Here is a 20,573-nt window from a genome sequence, read left to right as displayed (position 1 = left end):
CTCTGTCGGCTAGAGTAAGGATCACAAGTGTGTGATCAGAGAAGGTAGTCCTTGCCAAAATGCAAGTGGAACCACCCAAGTCACAAAAGTGCTCACTAGCATGGAAGCAATCTATCTTGGCTAGATTCACTCGGCCTACTCTGTGATCAGATTTGGAAAAAGAGAGGCTATCTGAGGCAGTGCAAAGCCATTATGTTACCAAACATCCGAAATCCGCAAGGTCATACATAGCCGTTCCCAAGCAACCAACTCTACCCCATGTACTGTAGCATGACTGCCCCCAATCCCGTCTAAGGGGTCCTCAAGCATGTTGAAATCCCCCCCAATGCACCAATGCTCTACATGAGGTAGGGACTCCACCAAATGTGACTAAAACTCAGCCCGTGCACTTGCATGGTTGGGCGCATAAATGTTCAAAAAACCCACAAGGCAGCCACATATCTACATAATGACCAATTGGGCCTTGCCTGGTACACTGATGCCTCTGCTCACAATGGCTTGCTACCGTGAATCTCCAATAGTATACATACACCTCCCTGAATGTCACCAGGCCCAGAAGCAGCTGACCAAAGGGGGTCTCATAGGGATAACTGTCACAAACGGGAGTGCATAACAATATAAAATATACTCGGATAAAATAGAATTTATCACTTAATAGTGAAGCCAGAGGATATATACATAGAGAGAGAGAGAGAGAGAGAGAGAGAGAGAGAGAGAGAGAGAGAGAGAGAGAGACATAGTACTGGGGACTAGAAGATGGGCTGGTCCCCCCCCGTAATAGTATCTTTATTACTGAGGAGAAGTCTATACAAGCACTTGAACCGAACGTATTACCACGTTCGTTCTAGAATAAGACTTGATGGTTTTCGGAAGCCTCAGCTTCCGATTCCTAGGGCAAAACCCTATTCCAAGGAACTTCCGTTCCTTATTCCAAATCCTCGAGAATCAAGGTTCTCGCCTGTGGATTTCACCTTCTAGATTCAAGGCATGTCATCCCTGCAACTCTTTTCCGACTCTGTTTCCAGAGTCATCTTCATGCAAAATAACTCTGCTTTCTCGGACACGGAGTGCTTACTTGGGAATCTCAACTTCCGGATCATAACTCGAGAGACTACCTCTCTCCGATCCGTGGATCTACTTCCCAAACTCGGGTACGAAACCCTTGGGCTAATTTGGCTCTAATTCCTCAGAGCGCTTTCTCTTCTCCTACTCCCTCACTAAGAGGAAGTACACCTGCAAACAAATACTAGAGATCCACTTTTGTAGTAGAAAGTGAGACCACTTTTTGCAGCTTTGAATCCCACCTTTCTGTTGTGCCTCCAACCGTGAAGACGCAGCCAGTAGTGCTCTTTGAGTGTGTGTATCACGTGCCATAATCTGCATCAGCGCCTTGCGAGAAAATGTCAGTGCCTCCAAAACACAAAGCATTCGTGGTTGTACGTTTTAGATACCTTAGTATCCACTTCACAGCTTTCCAATGCTCTTTACCTAGATTGTCCATGAACCTACTCACAACTTTCACTACATGTGTAATATATGGTCTTGGTCATACCATAGCATACATAGAGAACCTATCGTTGCAATGTATAGAACTTTAGACATGTGTACTATGTTTTGTCACTTGTATCTCTCGAGCCTCAACTCTCTACTTCTGTAATAAAATCAAATGCAAGCATGATCTTTTTTCGAACATTTCCGTTTCCAATGTCCATGGCCAAATCTTTAATGTTCTAACTTGTAAGACTTAACTTTTAAGTCGTAACTCAATACTAAGTACTAAGGTCTATGTCACGACTCATAGTAGACTATAGGCTCTAAAGATATATGATTTTTTTTTTGCATCGCACGTTACGTCAACGTACGTCTAATTTTTTTTAGTTTGATTAGTACCGCACGTCTTCGTACGTGTAACCATCGTACGTGACCGTACGTGTCAACCCTGTCCCTATCTTGACGACGACACCTTCGTTGCCATCGTCGCAGATCCCTATCTGGACGACGACACCTTTGTCGCCATCGTCGCAGATGCCGAACTTGACGACGACACAATTGTCCTCATCGTCATAGTCTCCATCGTCGTCGCCGACATCATCGTAGACATAGTCATCATCAAGCTCACAACATCTAGACCATTGTACCAGATTTGTGCAATCTATAACATAGACCTCTCTCGCCATAGAGGGGGTGCCCTGTTGGGTTAAAGGCCCTAAATGACCTCTTATTGTACATTTTTATACTTTGTCCAGGTTCACATTGAACTTGAACACATTTTGTAAAGTCACTTATAATAAAAGTGGGAAAACCCACAAACTCATCAATTGAGTTTTCCCCAAATCATATGAGCTCTCTCTCTCTCTCTCTCTCTCTCTCTCTCTCTCTCTCTCTCTCTCTCTCTTTGTGCTTTCGATCTCTAGCGCTAGCTCTCTACTGCACTGTGCCTCCTGCTTCTTGCCCTAATCGTGCACTACATCGCGACGCGCACCTACCGGTACCCTCTGCTTCGCGCTTTCAACTGATAGCAGAGCCCTAGGGTTTCAAAACAGCTGTGCGCAGTCTGCTGGAGAACAAGTTAAATTTGCTCTCCCACAATCAATTTCGCTTCCATCGCGAAGCCTCTTTCTTCCGGGGTCGAAAAGGTTCCCAAAATCGTCAAAACAACCCAAAAAACAAGCTGTTTTTAGGTCAAAACTGGTGATTTACAGGTCAAAACAGCAATAAGCAGGTGTACCAAAGTTGTGGGATCACATGTATTGATGTTTGTCGCGACAAATTGAGTGAACTGAGTACAGGTGTCTGAAATTGCACATTTTAACTGAAATTTCAGATTTGGACTGTTTCATGTAAAGAAATTGTGGCTCTTTGTATGCAAAGTCTTGTGGTTGCTACTGTTTGCTGAAATTTTCAGCCTATTTGTCCCAAAGTGATGACGTGGCGGACAACAGAAACCCTAATTTCTGCCAGAAACCCTAATTTCTGCCAGAAACCCTAATTTCCGGAAATTGCGGAGGCTGAAATTTAAATTTTTTTTTTTTTGGAAAATGATGAGCGACGCAAATTTCGCTTTTTCTCTACTTAAATGAGAAAGAGAGAGAGAATGCTTTTGCTTTCATGTTTTGACTCTCTGTGAGAGAGAGAGAGAGCAATTGTTTTTGATTTGAAGCTTTTGGGGCTCTGCTTTTGGGCATCCCTTGTAACCTTTAAAATTAGTGGTGAGGGCCTCACTTCTCAGAGCATTTGGACGCAGAGTCTGAGAGTGAAACACTAACCGCTCTCTTGTACTTTGATGATTGATTAATACAAAAAGAAATACCGAAAGGGGCGCTAGTCTTTGGGGCCAATATCTCTAGGCACGGAACTCCGCCGGGCCAGTGCAAATCTATTGTGATCTGTGAATTGTTTTGAAGTGGTTAGTTGGTGCTGTCGCGGTTGATTCTTGACTTGGAGTGTCCAAGTTTGTTACAGTGGTATTAGCGCCCGGCCGATTTCTCTTCTACGGGAAATCCGATCCCCGAATTTTTTTCCGCGGCACCTATGGCTTTAGGCAATGATTAGTCGACTCCCTCTACATCTGGAGATGCGGGCTGGGATCACAACGAAGATTCAGACAGAGAGTATGGCCCGCCTCGGCCTACTCAGGCGGAGCAAAGAGAGATGGAGCGTTGTCAATTGATTGGCGATGCAACAAAGATGATGCTCAATTTTGCCAAGGACCCGAAGATGGCAAAATATATGAACCAGACCTCTTTGGAAGAGGTACAGAGGGAGTGGCAGAGAACCACGACACCACTCCCGAAACCCGCTCTCAAGAAACCTTTTGCCTCCAAGAAATATACGGAGAAGGAACTGGAGAACGTGGTTGATGCACGGATTGCTCAGCTTTTCGACGTGCAAAAGAAAGGCAAAAAGCACGGCAAAAAGCAGAACAAAGGTATTGACTTCCCGGGATATTTGGGTCGTCAGTCAACATTCGACAAAGCAAAGAAACTGAAGAAGCGCGTCAAGTTTGAAGGCCTACTAAGTTCTTCTTCTTCTTCTGACAGTTCTTCTAGCTCTTCAGACTCGAGCGAAGAAGACAGGAAAAGCAAAAAGCGAAGCAAGAAACAACGCTTCGGAAAGGGCAAGAAAAAGGCAAGGAAATCTAGGTCTCGCCCAGTGAGTGACACTTCTACAGAGGACTCGTCTACGGACAGTTCAGACTCTGACAACGGAAACTTTTATGCAAACAAGAGGAATTTTTACAAAGCCAACCAGTATGACTTTCTCGAAGATAAAAGCAAGAAAGTCCGAGAGTTTAAGGAAGGTGGCCAAGCACTTAAGTTTGATACTTTTTCGGGATACTTCGATGCTTCAAAGGCTTTGTCTTTTATACAACAGTTTGACATCGCTTTTGCGGGAGGACGCTATTCAGAGCACTCCAAGATTCGGAGAGCTGCCTCTTATTTTAAGGGGAATGCTCGCACTTGGTGGTCCACGCTTCTATTAAGCAAGACTGTCCCAATTACATGGCTGAAATTCAAGAGGCTTTTTATTTCTTCTTGGTTGACTCAAGAGTTTGAGCGAGATATACGAGCTGCTTGGAACCATCTCCGGATGACCAAGAGCGATACAGTGAATTCTTACTGTGAAAGATTTTGGAACTCTTTTCTACCTGCCTCTTCATTCAAGAAGATCTCGTTCAGAGAACAGATTGAGCGGTTTACATTGGGTCTACCTACAGAGATCCGAGACCACTGCTTGGAACAGAAGTCAGCTTCTATTCAGGAGTTGATGAGTCATGCGAAGCGGGGCTTTGCAATTCACTATGGCAGTCTGACCTACCCCACAGATGAGGTCACGACACAACGAACCGGACAGACTTCTGGGAATGAAAGTAGAAAAAGAAAGAGCAACCCAGAGAAAAAGGATGCACGACCCAGACTTACTCCTCAGGAGCGGACTCGCTACATCAGGGAGGGGAAGTGCTTTGGATGCGGGGAAACTGGACATATCTCCGCGAAGTGCCCTAAAAAGGCACAGAAAGAACAGATTGACAAGGACGACGAAAGGCCTGAGAGTTCGAGAGCAGCTGAGGACCGTGTACGAAAAGGCAAGATGAAAACAGGACTGGTTCCAGATTGTGTGGGTACTGATCCCGACACCATGGATGAGAGTACAGAACTTTGCCGAGCTTGGGGCAAAGTGAAAGATCAAGAGACCCTGATTTTCTTTGATGGAGGAGCCAAGGCCAACTTCATTTCACCGGAATTGGCGGTGCGGCTCGAGATTACTCCCGATCGGATGGGACCACTTGCAGAGGCAGTTCTAGCGGCACCCGACAGGGACGTAGCCATTACACCTGTCATTGGCAAACTTCGGTTGCATTGTCAGGGGTATTTGGGACATGAGGACTTCTTCATAATGCCTTTGGAGGGTTGTGATGTTCTCTTAGGGATTCCCTGGTACCACAAGAACAACGCCGTGGTCGATTATCGGGCGAGAAAAGCGACTTTGACTACAGAAAAGGGCAGAACAATTGTACTTGATATTAAACTGAAGGGCGAGTCTGTCCCTATTATATCGGCTTCGGCCATTTCAAAATTAATGAAATCCAGTCTGTTTGTTTACTCGATCTTTATGAAAGAGTTGAGTGATGATGATAGGACAAATATGTCTAAACTTGATAAAGAACGCCAAGATTTTCTACACTCACGCCGATTGCTTCTCAGAAGGCCTGCCAGGAGAGTTACCACCTGCTCGTCCTGAAGATCATACCATTGATCTGATACCTGGTAGTACACCACCGAACCGGTCACCGTACCGTGTGAGCCAAGCACAGAATGAAGAGATTATGAACCAAGTGAAAGACCTCTTGGAAAAGGGTCTTGTCCAGCCTAGTACTTCACCGTATTGCTCTCAAGTATTGTTGGTTTTGAAGAAAGACGGATCTTGGAGAATGTGCATCGATTATAGAGCTCTCAACAAAATCACCATCAAGAACAGATTTCCGATTCCTAGGATCGATGATATACTCGACAGGTTACAGGGATCCTCATGCTTTAGCAGGATTGACTTGAAGAGTGGATATCATCAGATCAGAATAGCGCCTGGAGACGTCTACAAGACAACTTTTCGGACGACTTTTGGGTTATTTGAGTTTTTGGTGATGCCTTTTGGCTTAACCAATGCTCCTGCGACATTTAACCGGATGATGGATAGGATTTTTGGAGAGTACAGGCTATTTGTTGGCACTTTCTTTGACGACATCATTGTTTTCTCTAAGAATGAGGCAGAACACAGAGATCATCTGCTTCAGGTCTTTCAGGCATTACGAGATCACAAGTTAGTGTTTAATGCAAAGAAAAGTGAATTTTTCCTACCAGAGATGCACTTTTTGGGACACATTGTGTCAGCCGCAGGAGTGCAAATGGATCCGGCCAAGATAGAGACTATCCGTAATTGGCCCGACTTGAAGAATGTCCATGAAGTTAAAAGCTTCTTGGGACTGTGTTCGTACTACAGGCGGTTCATACGAAAGTTTGCAGAGGTTGCTTCCCCTTTGCATATCTTGACACAGAAAGGAGTACCTTTTTCGTGGGGACCCACAGAGGTGACTGCCTTTCATACGTTGAAAGAGAAATTGACTACGGGATCTATTTTGACTTTGCCGGACTTGCAGAAGTCATTTGAAGTATTTTGTGATGCTTGTGGTCGTAGTCTGGGTGCGGTCTTGATGCAAGAAGGCCATGTCATAGCTTACGAGAGCCGTTTGTTCTCTAGGCCGGAGATGACAGCACAGATCTATGAGAAAGAGCTTTTGGCGGTTATCCATGCTCTTACTCAGTGGCGGCATTACCTACTCGGAGCGGATTTTACTGTCTTTACAGACCCTCAGAGTTTGCGCTTCTTCTTGTCAGAGAAGCAGCTTTCGGAAAAACAGATGCGGTGGGCGAACATCTTGTCACAGTTCCACTTCCAGATTGTCCATGTGCAGGGACAGAAGAATGTGGTGGCAGATGCTTTGTCTCAGAAACCGTTGGTTTTGGCTATTTCTGCGATACATCATAGGAGCTTCGAGGATATGGTCGATCAGTATGTCACAGATACAGATTTTGCAGATATTTTCACACGGATACAAGATGGGGAGATAGTAGCTGGATACTCCCTTCGGGAAGGCTACTTGATGAAAAAGACTATGTTGTGCGTTACACAGCCGTTGAGGGAAAAGGTTATGACTGAATGCCATTGTCCACCTTTTACGGGTCACCGCGGCATTGCTACCACCATGAAAGGGACAGAGAGATATTTCTTTTGGTCGAGACTCAAGAAAGATGTGGAAGAGTTTGTGCGCAGTTGCTTGGTATGCCAGAAGGTCAAGTTTAACAGGCATAAAGCACAGGGATTGTTACAGCCTTTACCCATACCCACCCGCCCCTGGGAAAGTATAGCGATGGATTTCATTTTTGATCTCCCGAGAACACAGAGTGGTCACGATGGTATCTGGACTGTTATTGACAGATTTAGCAAACAGGCTCATTTCATTCCAGTGAAGAAAACAGTCAAGCCGGATCACTTAGCAAGACTGTTTGTGGCCCAGATTTTCAGATTACATGGCATGCCTCAGACAATTGTCTCCGACAGAGACCCCAGATTTACGAGTTTGTTTTGGAAGGCAATTTGGGAGAACATTGGCACGCGGTTGCAGTTCTCGTCATCGTTCCACCCGCAGACTGATGGGCAATCCGAAATTGCCAATTCAGTGGTTCTAGATTTATTGAAGTCTTATATCTCAAATCAGAAGACTCAATGGGAAAGATATTTACCTTTGGTGGAATTTGCCTACAATAACACGATACACTCGTCGACGGGGAAGGCGCCATTTGAGATTGTTGAAGGTGCTGCAAAGGTTCCACCCTTCCTGAGCACGAAAGATAAGATCTTTGAAGCGGATGAATATACGCGAGATCTGGATACGGCTTTTGCCAAGGTTCGCGAGACTTTGCAGAAGTCTCAAGAACGATAGAAAAAGGCAGCGGATCGCCATCGTCGCGACATGAAATTGAAGGAGGATGATTGGGTGCTCTTACATTTTGAGAAGGCACGCCTACGAAAGAACAAGGGAAAGGAGAGGCTTTTTCCAAAGCTTAGTATGCGATACTACGGCCCTTTCCAGATTACTGAAAAGATAAATGAAGTCTCCTTCCGACTGAAACTGCCAGATACTTGGAGGATTCACAATGCATTTCATGTGAATCTCTTGAAACCTTTTAAAGGTGATGTGCCTGATGATGGGGAGCCTGATGAGCAACCCGAAGTGGAAGAAAACGAGGAGATCCTTGTTCCTGAACAGATTTTGGCACATAAGGATACGAAGAAAGGTAAAGTCCGAAGGCGGTTCTTGGTTAAGTTCAAGAACTTTCCTGCATTTGATGCGAAGTGGATGGAGGAGAAGGACCTAGCAGATACTCCTCGGATTGTGAAACTTTACCTCGATGTTTTGGTTTAGCATAGTCTACTCCAAACGGAACCCAGAAACTCAGCTTGGCCGAAGATCTGGTCCAGTGGGATGCACAAGAGGGGAGTTACTCCACTCCTTTGGCAACAGATGCCTCGATTTTGATACTAAAGTCACTGATGTCTCTTTGAGCTTCAGGGATACTGAGAGCTGATAGTATTCTGCTGGATGACTTTATGAAATGGAATTCCTGATTATGATACTGATTTGTTCTTGACTTCTTGTGAGTGCAGGAACTGATAGCCGAAATAACTGCAGCATTTTGGTCTGATTGATCTCGAATAGACATGGTTGCAATAGGAATTAGTCAATCGGACATCGTTGTGATTGCTAGCTACATTGCCGATAAATCATGGTCTAAGATCCAAATGAATGTTGAATGTCATGTGATGTCCTGTGATGTCTGGTGATGTCCTGTGATGTCGTGTGATGTGACTGTCGATTTTGTACATGTGCTAGATGTGTGTTCCTAGTACGTAGGTACTAACAGTCAGTGTCTGCTAAGACGGTTTATGGGTTTTGTCGGTTTTGCAGGCGTAATCGCGGTCGATCACAATGCTTTCAAGAAAGGGGTATGTCACAAAGTGATGACGTGGCGGACAGCAGAAACCCTAATTTTTGCCAGAAACCCTAATTTCCGGAAATGGTGGAGGCTTTTTTTTTGAAAATGATGAGCGACGCAAATTTCGCTTTTTCTCTACTTAAATGAGAAAGAGAGAGAGAGAATGCTTTTGCTTTCATGTTTTGACTGTCTGTGAGAGAGAGAGAGCAATTGTTTTTGATTTGAAGCTTTTGGGGCTCTGCTTTTGGGCATCCCTTGTAACCTTTAAAATTAGTGGTGAGGGCCTCACTTCTCAGAGCATCTGGACGCAGAGTCTGAGTGTAAAACACTAACCGCTCTCTTGTACTTTGATGATTGATTAATACAAAAAGAAATACCAAAAGGGGCGCCAGTCTTTGGGGCCAATATCTCTAGGCACGGAACTCCGCCGGGCCAGTGCAAATCTATTGTGATCTGTGAATTGTTTTGAAGTGGTTATTTGGTGCTGTCGCGGTTGATTCTTGACTTGGAGTGTCCAAGTTTGTTACACTATTGCATCTCTCTTGTATACACACTTGTGGTTGAATTAAGATGGCTTCTTCCTGTTCCACATCTGACACTAAAAGTTTGATGGAAATCAAACGGTTCGATGGTCAAGGCTTCGATCTTTGGCAAGAACGCATGCAAGGTATCCTTTTTTTACATGATTGTGAAGATGCATTGAAACAGAATAAGCCACCAGGTTTGTCTGACGAAGAGTGGGCCAGGTTAAATAAGAAGACTATGGTCTACATCAAAATGGCTATCAATGATGACATTTTGACGGACATCAAGCGTTTGGACTCTACTTATGCAATATGGCAAAAAGCTAAAGTCGAATTATGAGAACACAACGCCTGTGAACTAGGTGCATTTGATGCGAAAGTTGGTGAATATGCAGCTTGATGACTCGAAGTCAGCTTCTGAGCATTTGAGTGCTTTTACAAGTGTGTTGAGTCAGTTGCAAGACAGTGGGCTTCAACAATTCGATGACAAGCTGAAAGCTGTTTTATTGCTTATGACATTGCCAGATACTTGGGAAACCTTGGTTGTCTCCTTGAGCGGTGTGAGAGGGTCTAATCTCAATGAAGAGATTAGACGCAAGTCTAGTAGAAAAGGTGTTCTGCCTACACTGCAAGAGGTAGAAATCAAAAGCATGATGCAGGCAACAAGATTGAAAATAGAAGTAAGAGCAAGACAAAGGATAAGGATGTCACTTGTTATCAATGTGACAGAAAGGGTCACAAGAAACCCGATTGTAGGTATTTCAAGAAAGAGCAGGAAAGGAAGAAGGAAACGCAAGATAAGAAGAAGAAAGATGAGAAGAAAGGGGAAAAATCAGTAGGTGATTCCTCCAGGGATGTTGAGAATGCAAATGTATCCTCTAGTGTGGTCATTGAGGAGTTGTCAGATGTTGAGGAAATCTTAGTTGCGGCTTTATACCCCTCAGATTTAGTGATAGCTAATGTAGAAGACATGCTTATCTCTAAGAAAGATGTCATTGATGCATTGCTTAGTACTAATGATGGCCTATCCTAGTCATGGATATGGATTCTAGTGCTTCATTCCATTTGACTCCATCTTTGGAGTGTTTTGCTACATATGTTGCAGGCAATTATGGCAAGGTGCACCTTGGTGATAATTTTGCTTGCAATATTGAGGGAATGGGTACTATGCGTTTGGCTCTTAACAATGGTCAAGAGCTTGTGTTGAATGATGTCAGATTTGTACCAGACATTAAGAAAAGTTTGCTATCTGTTGGCCAGTTAGATGCACATGGTTATACTACCATCTTTGCTGGGGGTTCATGGAAGTTGATTAAAGGCTCTATGCTTGTTGCAAAAGGGTCTAAAAGAGATACTTTGTACTATCTTCGATGCAAAGCTTTGCCTGACAAGTTTCTTGCTGTTGCTGAAGTTGCTTCACACACGGAATTGTGGCATAAGAGACTTGGCTATATGAGCCAAAAGGGTATTGATGTGCTTTCCTCTTTGAAGAGGGTTGATGTAAAAGGCAAAAACTTGGATTTTTGTAACGATTGTTTTTATGGAAAGCAAAAGAAATCTTCTTATTACTCTGGTGTCTCTCGCAAAGCTAATCCTCTCGATCATTTTCACTCCGATGTATGCACTATGCCTGTTAAGTCTTTTGGTGGTGCATTGTATTTTGTTACATTCATTGATGAGTGTACTAGGAAAGGATGGGTGCATTTGTTGAAAAGTAAGAGTGAGACTTTTAATGCTTTTAAGAAGTTTCATGCTTTTGTCACTACGCAAAAGAGTACTAAGCTTAAATGTTTTAGATATGATAATGGAGGAGAGTATGTATCTGTTGAATTTCAGCGTTTTTGTGATGAAAATGGGATTAAAAGGGAGTTGACAACACCTTATAATTCGTCTTCTAATGGTCTGGCTGAGAGGTATAATCGTACTTTTTGTGACAGAGTGCGTTGCATGTTGTCCACCGCTAATCTTTCCCAAGAGTTTTGGGGGGAGGCATTGAAAATTGCAGTTCATATTTGCAATCGCTCTCCTAATAGTACACTGAAAAATGACATTCTAGAGGACGTTTGGTTTGGCAAATCTGTCTCTTATGATCATTTGAGAGTATTTGGCTGCGAAGCTTTCGTTCATGTACGCAATGACTTGAGAACAAAGCTTGATATGAAGTCCATTAAGGGGGTCTTCCTAGGTTATGGGGAAGAAGGTGAAATGGGCTATAGAGTGTGGTTACCATAATTTAGAAAGGTAATTCGTAGCCGAGATGTAGTGTTCAATGAGGAAAATTGCTTAAGAATGCTACAAAACCTGATGGTGACAAGAAAACAGTTAGATTTCAATCTTCCGTGCCACCCATTGATGTTGAAAAAGAGCCTCATGATGCATTACCGCAAGCTGAAATTGATAATCAGGCAGTTACCCTTGAGCCAGAAGAGGTAGGACATGATATTGATGCTTCTAATGAGGATGACAGCCACCTGAATTGGTTGAAAATGAATTTCAGCAGCATGATAGAGTTGAAAACGAGTCGCCTTATGATGTAGAACCGTTGCCTGAGAATGTAGATCATTGGGTACGCACGTTAACTCGTTTGAGAAGGCAACCTCAGAGATTTAACCCCTCTTTGGATCATGTAATGTTGACAGACGAGGGTGAACCTCTTACATTTAAAGAAGGCCAAATCATGTAAGTCGAGCAGTGAGTGGGAGCTTGCAATTCAAGAGGAAATAAAATCCTTGTATGCAAATGATACTTGGGATCTTGTGCCATTGCCTAAAGGGAGAAGGCTCTTCCTAACAAATGGGTGTACAAGATTAAGATTGTGGATAAAAACTAAAGTACAAGGCAAGATTGATTGCAAAAGGATATGCACATAAATAAGGAATTGATTTTCAAGAAATCTTTTCCCTTATTGTAAAGCTTACAACTTTACGTGTCCTTTTTGCTCTCGTTGCGGTGCTTGATTTGGAATTGAATCAAATGGATGTAAAGACAACGTTTTTGCATGGTGACATTGAAGAGGACATATACATAAAACAACCTGAAGGTTTTGTAGTTCCTACACGTGAGGAACTTGTATGCAAACTGAAAAGGGCATTGTATGGCTTGAGACAATCATCACGACAGTGGTATAAGAAGTTTGATACTTTTATGCTGTTTCAAGGCTTTAAACGCAGCCATGCAAATCATTGTTTGTATACGAAAAGGGATGAAGATGGTAGTCCCATCATACTTGTTCTCTATGTTGATGACATGCTGCTTGTCGGGAAACATAAGACTAGTTTTGATGCTCTGAAACGTAAGCTAAATTCAGCATTTGCTATGAAGGATTTGGGTGATGCAGAGCATATTTTGGGCATGCGTATTAAAAGAGATAGAAAGCTGAAATTGTTGTTTTTATCTCAAGAAAAGTACATTGCAAAAGTACTTGACAGATATAATATAGCTGATGGTAAGCCTCTTGGAGTACCTTCACCTTCATACACTAAGCTTAGCAAAGCAGATTGCCCAAACGATGAGGTGGCATTGAAAGCAATGAAGGGAATCCCTTATGCATCAGCTTGTGGTTCTCTTATGTATGCTATGATTGCTACTCCTCCCGACATTGCTTATGCAGTGGGAGTTGTAAGTCGATACATGTCGAATCCTGGCAAAGTGCATTGGGAAGCTGTCAAATGCATTTTGAGATATTTGAAAGGTACACAATCAAAGTGTATTTGTTATGGCAAAAGTGACTTAAAGTTGTAGGGGCATGGATACCAGGAAATCTACCAGTGGATATGTATTTGCTATTGCTGGTGGTGCAGTCTCTTGGTGTTCTCGGTTGTAGAAAATTGTGACGTTGAGGACTACTGAGGCATTTCAGCCACAGAGGCTTCAAAGGAAGCTATTTGGTTGGGCAGACTTGTAAAAGAACTTGGCATGCCTGCTCATACACCCGTGTTGGGTTGTGATAGCTAGAGTGCCGTCTATTTAGCCAAAAATACCATGTTTCATGCGCGTACCAAACACATAGATGTGCGATACCACTTCATACGTTAGGTATTGGAGGATGGTCTAGTCACCTTGACTAAGATCCATACATAGGAGATGTTCTCACCAAGAGTCTGGCTAAGGCTCAACATGAGCATTGCATACAGTCGGTGGGAGTTGGTTAACTTAAAGGCATCATTTATGCCTTTAAGGGGGAGGTTGTTGGGTTAAAGGTCTTAAATGACCTCTTATTGTACATTTTTATACTTTTTCCAGGTTCATTGTTGTTTAGGTTCATTGTGTCTAGGTTCACAATGAACCTGGACACATTTTTTAAAGTCACTTATAATAAAAGTGAGAAAACCCACAAACTCATCAATCGAGTTTTTCTCAAATCGTATGAGCTCTCTCTCTCTCTCTCTCTCTCTCTATGTGCTTTCGATCTCTAGCGCTAGCTCTCTGTTGCACTGTGTCTCTTCTCTCTCTCTCTCTCTCTCTACTTTCGATCTCTAGGGCTAGCTCTTTGCTGCACTGTGCCTCCTGCTTTTGTCCCAATCCTGCACTACATCGCGACGCGCACCTACCGGTACCCTCTGCTTCGCGCTTTCAGGCCCTCAGAGGAGGGTTTGAGAACTGCTTGGTGTCGTATCTCTCTCTCTCTCTCTCTCACTCATTCTCAACACTTTCATTCACAATAGCATTTACTTTGTTTGTGATCATTGCACTCTCTCTCTAAGAACGGAAGGCTCTCCCTTCCGTAAGTAAAAGGAACCCTTGAGCACAGTTCGGAGCGCTCATCTTGACCACTATCAACATTCACTTCTGCTGCACCTTATATCTGCCGACTCATCCTACTATAAAGGGTCGAAACGGTTTTTTCACAAGACGGGCACCACGTGCCAATAGAAAAGAACAGATTGAACAGACTTTTAGCACTTCAATAACAACTGAACTGAGAGAGAGAGAGAGAGAGAGAGAGAGAGAGAGAGAGAGAGAGAGAGAGAGAGAGAGAGAGAGAGAGAGAGGGCACTAGAGATGGTCATACTTGGCAGACAGGGTATCGTTTTCTCTTTATTGATGGCCCCTTGTCCACCACCTCCCTCTCACCCTTCATCCGATCGCTCCTTCAGATTTGGGTTTCCATGCGACGGGCTATCATACGCTCACCTCCCTCATGTCGTGAGGAGATTGAGCGCAAGCCTCTCATTTGGAATGCTGCAGTTCTTGATTCTTCGGTTGATCCACCCCGTCAGCTTGGAGAGAGGACTCACATTGATTGGGCTGCCTGGGACACTGGCCCTGTTGCCTCTATGCGGTTGTTTCATGAGACACGTATGCTGGATGCTGATTTTGTGGCAGAACATTATGACATTGGTCGCGGGGTGACAAACGGACTGCTTGAGATTAATTCCGCCGTTCTTTCACAGTGAGATGCAGTCATGAGAGGCACGGTTCAGATGCCTCTCCATTGTGGCTGGGAAGGCCTCTTTGCTCAGAGCGCTCTCTTATTAGCTCGTTTAGACACCATGCTATTCACAGTTGATACTGACCAGTCTCAAGGGATTCATGCTAGATTGGCATATGATGCCACCTCTCCGCACCTTGCCCTTCCCGGAGCTCGATGGGAGGCCATCAGAGTAGTTGGCTCCCGCGGGAAGCGTCGTCTTGTTGACCCCCGTTTCGCTTCCGCTGATGCTGTACTTTGGAGGCTTTGGGTGTGGGAGGGTCGTGTCCTATCTCAGCTTTATTGGGACCCAGGCGAGTGGCATTGGCCTCACTTTGACCCCACCGGTGCACCTGTATCCTTCTTTGAGTACACTGTCAGGATTGGACGGTTAGCATTGATGAGACAGCAGCCAGAGCAGCCCACTCGTATGCGTTTTTGGTTACATTCAAGCCTTACCCATGCCTATTTGCAGCAGTTTTGGTCCGCCATCTGGGATTTACATGCGGCTCGTCGTCTTTCTTTTTTCATGTGGATGATTGCACATGCGGGACTTCCAGTTGGGACTTGGCTAGCTACTATCGGTCATGATCCGTTATGTACTCGCTGTCCTTTGCAACTACTTGAGTCACATGCACACTGTCTTTGGTCATGCTCAGCTTCCCATGTAGTGTGGCTTGCAGTTTGCTTTCTACTTAGTAGAGCAGGTGTTCAGCATGGATTTCTTACTTGGGGATCTGTCTCATGGTTGATGCCGATGCCCGGCCCCCATCTTTTCTACGAGGGCTCAGACACAGATCCAGCCTTTATGCTCACCTTGGCTGGCTATCGGCGAGGGACTTTGGCTATGCTACCACAGATTGCTTGGCAGGGGGATTCTTAGACACGTGATGAAGTTTTTTCAGTCATCACTAGTATTACACTATGGAATGTTTGGAGAGCTCGTTGTCTCCACATTCTAAGTGCGGCTCCATAGCTCCTTCAGGATACCCTCACTGCCATTTGGCTGGACATCATTCACACCCTGATTTGGCAGTGGGATTCTTCCTCAGGTACATCTCGAGCAACTGTGGCTCGCCGATTTGCCTTCCTTCGGCGTTGGGCACGATCCCCACTCTTCTTCACACTTACAGGTGGCCAGATTACGTGGCATTACGCCCCTCCTCGGTGGTTTCTCCTCCACTCGTCACACCGACCACCATGAGATTGTTCTAGTCGAGTTGTCACTATAGTGGCTCTCCTCCTTACATTCAACTTGTACACCCCACGTGATAGGCTATTTTGGCATCCGCTGGGGATTATATTGTACTTAGTAATATACAGCCCTGACTTTTTCCGAGAGAGAGAGAGAGAGAGAGAGAGAGAGAGAGAGAGAGAGAGAGAGAGAGAGAGAGAGAGAGAGAGAGAGAGACGACACGCGACACTGAGTGGCGGAATTCCGCCCCAGAGAGTATTGGCCCCAAATCTTGGCGCCCCTTTTCGTATTTCTTTATATTACTGTTGATTCGCAAAGTACAACAGCGTGGGAGCACCTGCTTTGCAATCTGCGTGCTAAAAGTGCCAGAGAGGGCCCCCAAGGCTCATATTTAAAGGCCCAAAGCATAAAGCATCAAATATGAAAAGCTGACCCCAAAAAATCACTTTCCTTAAATTTCGGAATTTCCCTAAAGATCCGCCGCTAATTCCGGAACGTCTGTACAGGTGCCACATCATCATATTTTGATGTGCAAAGTCTTTTGAGTGTGTTCTGCTTTATTTTTAATGCCTTTATGTCACGTGGGCCCCATCGGACGGGGTCCCTTAAGTTGGTGGGAACTCTTCTTTAAAAATAGGCCACTCGTCAAGACTTTGTAAGTTTGTAAAACTTCTTCTTCTTCTTCTGCTGCTTCTTCGTAGGGTTTCTGATTTTAGGGTTAGGGTTTCAGGCAGAATTAGGGTTTTTGATTTTAGGGTTAGGGTTTCAGTAGAATTAGGGTTTCGGGTAGGATTTAGGGTTGGGCTTTTTGCTCTTGGGCAACCACGTCATCACTTTGTGACATTTCTTCTGTTACTTGTTCTTCTTAGGGTTTAGGTCCCTCGACCGGTAGCTCTGTTCTTCAGTAGGTCGACACGTCAGCAGTTTGTTACATCTCCCCTTCTTGAAAGAGAGTAATCGTCCGTGATTTCAGCATATCTGCAAAACAACTCAAGTTAGCTCAAAAATTTCCGAGTCATTCCGAGGGACAATCAGTTTGCTCTTTTTATTAAGGAGTTAGCTTCTCCTTTCTGCTCTTTTGATCAAGGAGTTAGCTTCTCCTTTCGGCTGTTTTGATCAAGGAGTTAGCTTCTCCTTTCGGCTCTTTTGATCAAGGAGTTAGCTTCTCCTTTCGTCCAGATCGGAACTCTTGATATTCCGGCGTAGTAAAATTAGCCATCACACCCAGACCCTACTGATCTTCCACGAGTGTCTTGATGCACTAAAATTACATACCTAGACAATCTCATCCAATTAGGAATATTCAGTAATTGGCACATCACAATGCAACACAAATGCTTACATATGCATGTTACAAGACACAACAAACAGCGCCGCTGAGCACTCCCCCGAGACAAACGGTCTGTGGTATGAAGCTACTCAACGACTACCTCGTCACTCCCCCTCATTTGACTGATGTACAGTTGTGTGCGTTCATGCTTTTATGCTGAGGCAAGAGCCTCCTTGAGCAGGAACAGGGGTAGCTAACTGATACTCCAAAGCAGGCACCGGTGAGGGTCATAACCTCACCGTACAGGTACATTGTCAGCGCTGTGTATGCGCTGTAAATTGACTGTTTTTCAGCCATACGGATGCCAGAACCATTGGGAATAGTGCACCACTGGTAGAGGACAGTTAGGGGACTGTTTGGGGCTGAAAACAGGGCAGAACCCAGTAAATACAGCGTGCTGAATTTACTGTTTTTGGGCAAGAATCAGAGGGTTTATGCAAGTGGAAGAGAGTTCTAGCAGGCGAATTTGTTTCGCGCAAGTTTTGGGGCTGTTATGTTGCCGAAATTTGGCCAAAACAAGTGGTATCTAGCTTGACACAGATAAAGGATTCCCAAGACTCTTGATTGTAATTTACCCTCCTAAAGAATAAAGAAATACCGAAAGGGGCGCCAATTTTGGGGCCTACAGGTTGTCGGCGTCTGCTCGGAGCATTCTAGCTTCCGAGCCGTGTGTGTGTGCTTAAGTGTTAATTCCTGTTGCAGGTTCTTTTTGCAAAGTGCTGTGTGTGTGTGTCTAAAGTAAAGAATTTCGGGTGAAAGCCAAAGCCTACCGCCCTACCACGGGCCGGTTTCAGTATTTCTTTATATTACTGCTGATTCGCAAAGTACAACAGCTGGGGAGCACCTACTCTGCAATCTGCGCGCTAAAAATTGCCAGAGAGGGCCCCCAAGGCTCATATTTAAAGGCCCAAAGCCTAAAAGCATCAAATATGAAAAGCTGACCCCAAAAAATCACTTTCCTAAAATTTCGGAATTTCCCTAAAAATCCGCCACGAATTCCGGAACGTCCGTACAAGTGCCACATCATCATATTTTGATGTGCAAAGTCTTTTGAGTGTGTTCTGCTTTATTTTTAATGCCTTTATGTCACTTGGGCCCCATCGGACGGGGTCCCATAAGTTGGTGGGAACTCTTCTTTAAAAATAGGCCACTCGTCAAGACTTTGTAAGTCTGTAAATCTTCTTCTTCTTCTTCTGCTGCTTCTTCGTAGGGTTTCTGATTTTAGGGTTAGGGTTTCAGGCAGAATTAGGGTTTTTGATTTTAGGGTTAGGGTTTCGGGCAGAATTAGGGTTTTTGATTTTAGGGTTGGGCTTTCTGGTCTCGGGCAACCACATCATCACTTTGTGACACTTCTTCTGTTACTTGTTCTTCTTAGGGTTTAGGCCCCTCGGCCGGTAGCTCCGTTCTTTAGTAGGTCGACACGTCAGCAGTTTGTTACAGGTTTCTTTTGGGAACCCACTGATGTAGGCCTGGTGCATGCCGACTACCAGGGACGCCAAACTGATGTGTTGGCCCCTCGTGATAACGGCCACAAACCTGCTGCCAGCCCTGCTCTGCCTGGGCACCTCTCTCAGACTAGGTACCCGCCTGTGCTCCCTATGTCTCTGCCTGCTGAGGCCGACCAGCCTTAGTAGGGTGGGTCTGTGGTGCGGGTCGGGGACTCCTCCGTGGACAGGCCTTGGCAAGATGGCCCATCTGTCTGCAAATGAAACACTGGTTCGGAGACCCGAATACTCCACACTCTCTCTGATCGAACCACCACTCACCCGAGGCAGCAGAACCACCTTCGGGAGTGTGTGTGTGTGTGTCTCTAACAAGAACCTGCATTGTGGGTAACCCTGTGGCCTTGACCACAATTGAAGCGGAGGTGTGCCGAGTCTCCAAGACCGTCCCAAACATGGAGCCAATCTTGGAGAGTAAGGGAAGGTACTCCTGCCTTAGTCTTGGAAAGCAAATTGAGATGGGAAGATCTGCCTTCTCCTAAAGCACTTCTGTAGTTGGTTCGAAGCCGTGATGCCAGTGTTTGAAGTAAGCTCGAACCGCCCGAATGCCTAGTGGGCTCATTGAGATCACTTTAGCTGCCATCTCTGGAGACTCGAACTCTATCTGGTAGTAGCCTCTCCTGAGAATCTGCACATTGACGATCTTGCCTACTTCGGTGAGGCGTCGGGCGTGTAGCAGGTCCCGAACCTCGCCTCTGTTGGGTCTCGTGCCAACAATCTAGCAAATGACCAAGGTGCCTGGAGCCGTTCCACCTCAGCCATCAAAAGCTCACCTGCTCTTCTGGCGAAAGAGCAAGTCGAAGGGTCGGCTCCGCGGTGTCGGACGAGGGGGACTTGTGTGGAGTCCCTCTAAGGTGGAATAGGGGCCGCCATTTTGTGTCTGCTGTTGTGAAGAGTAAGGCGAAAACAATGATGAGGGCCACCGAAGTGTTGAAGGCAGCCCACCAGCTATTGGTGAGGGAGGGGAGAGGTTTTTTTTTAGGGGTTGGGGGGGGGGGGGGGGGGGGGGGGGGGGGGGGGCAAGATGCTGCGAGGGTTACAGGGTGGGACGGGGTGTGGGCTGGGCTGGCTGAGGTAGGACGTAGGTGAGGGCAGATGTGCGGGCTGGGGCTGAGCGTGGGAGTGAGCTGAAGCAGGGCGAGGGCTGGGGCGCGTAGGGGGAGTTGCACAAGTCCGGGGGGGGGGGGGGGGGGGGGGTGAGCTTGCAATGGCAAGAGGGAGGGGTGCAAGCAGCAGCGAGCGTAATGATATGAAAGAGTTATTGGCTCTCCCACATCTTGCCAAAATTGTCCATTGAACTTCATACCCTGATCTTTCTCTTGCCTCTCTCCTTCTGCTGCACACTCCGACATTAGGGACAGGTGGGTGGGCAGCTACACATGTGGCCTTAAAAATTGAAAGTTTGGGGCTGATTTTTTGCGTTGTCAATGCTGGGGCAGAAATGGGGACAAATTGAGGCAGGGCGGTCTAGGCCGAAAACTCAAATGCGTTATGGCTGATGCAAGGGCACAAAAAGCCTATTTGCCCAAATTATTTAAAAATAGCAAACTACTTAGGTG

At 45.3% G+C, this 20,573-nt stretch overlaps 1 protein-coding gene across 3 annotated transcripts in view; it reads left to right on the top strand.

Annotated features, from left to right (window-relative positions):
• LOC147419401 (putative isoprenylcysteine alpha-carbonyl methylesterase ICMEL2) overlaps positions 1-20,573 on the top strand; it is a 68,610-nt gene that overhangs the window by 10,066 nt on the left and 37,971 nt on the right. The window lies entirely within an intron of this gene.

Source organism: Adiantum capillus-veneris, chromosome 29, assembly GCF_014529385.1.
Source record: "Adiantum capillus-veneris isolate H3 chromosome 29, ASM1452938v2, whole genome shotgun sequence".
NCBI classification, from domain to species: Eukaryota; Viridiplantae; Streptophyta; class Polypodiopsida; order Polypodiales; family Pteridaceae; genus Adiantum; species Adiantum capillus-veneris.
The sequence above is the reverse complement of the archived record's forward strand: the minus strand, read 5'-3'. Positions and strand labels throughout refer to the sequence as shown.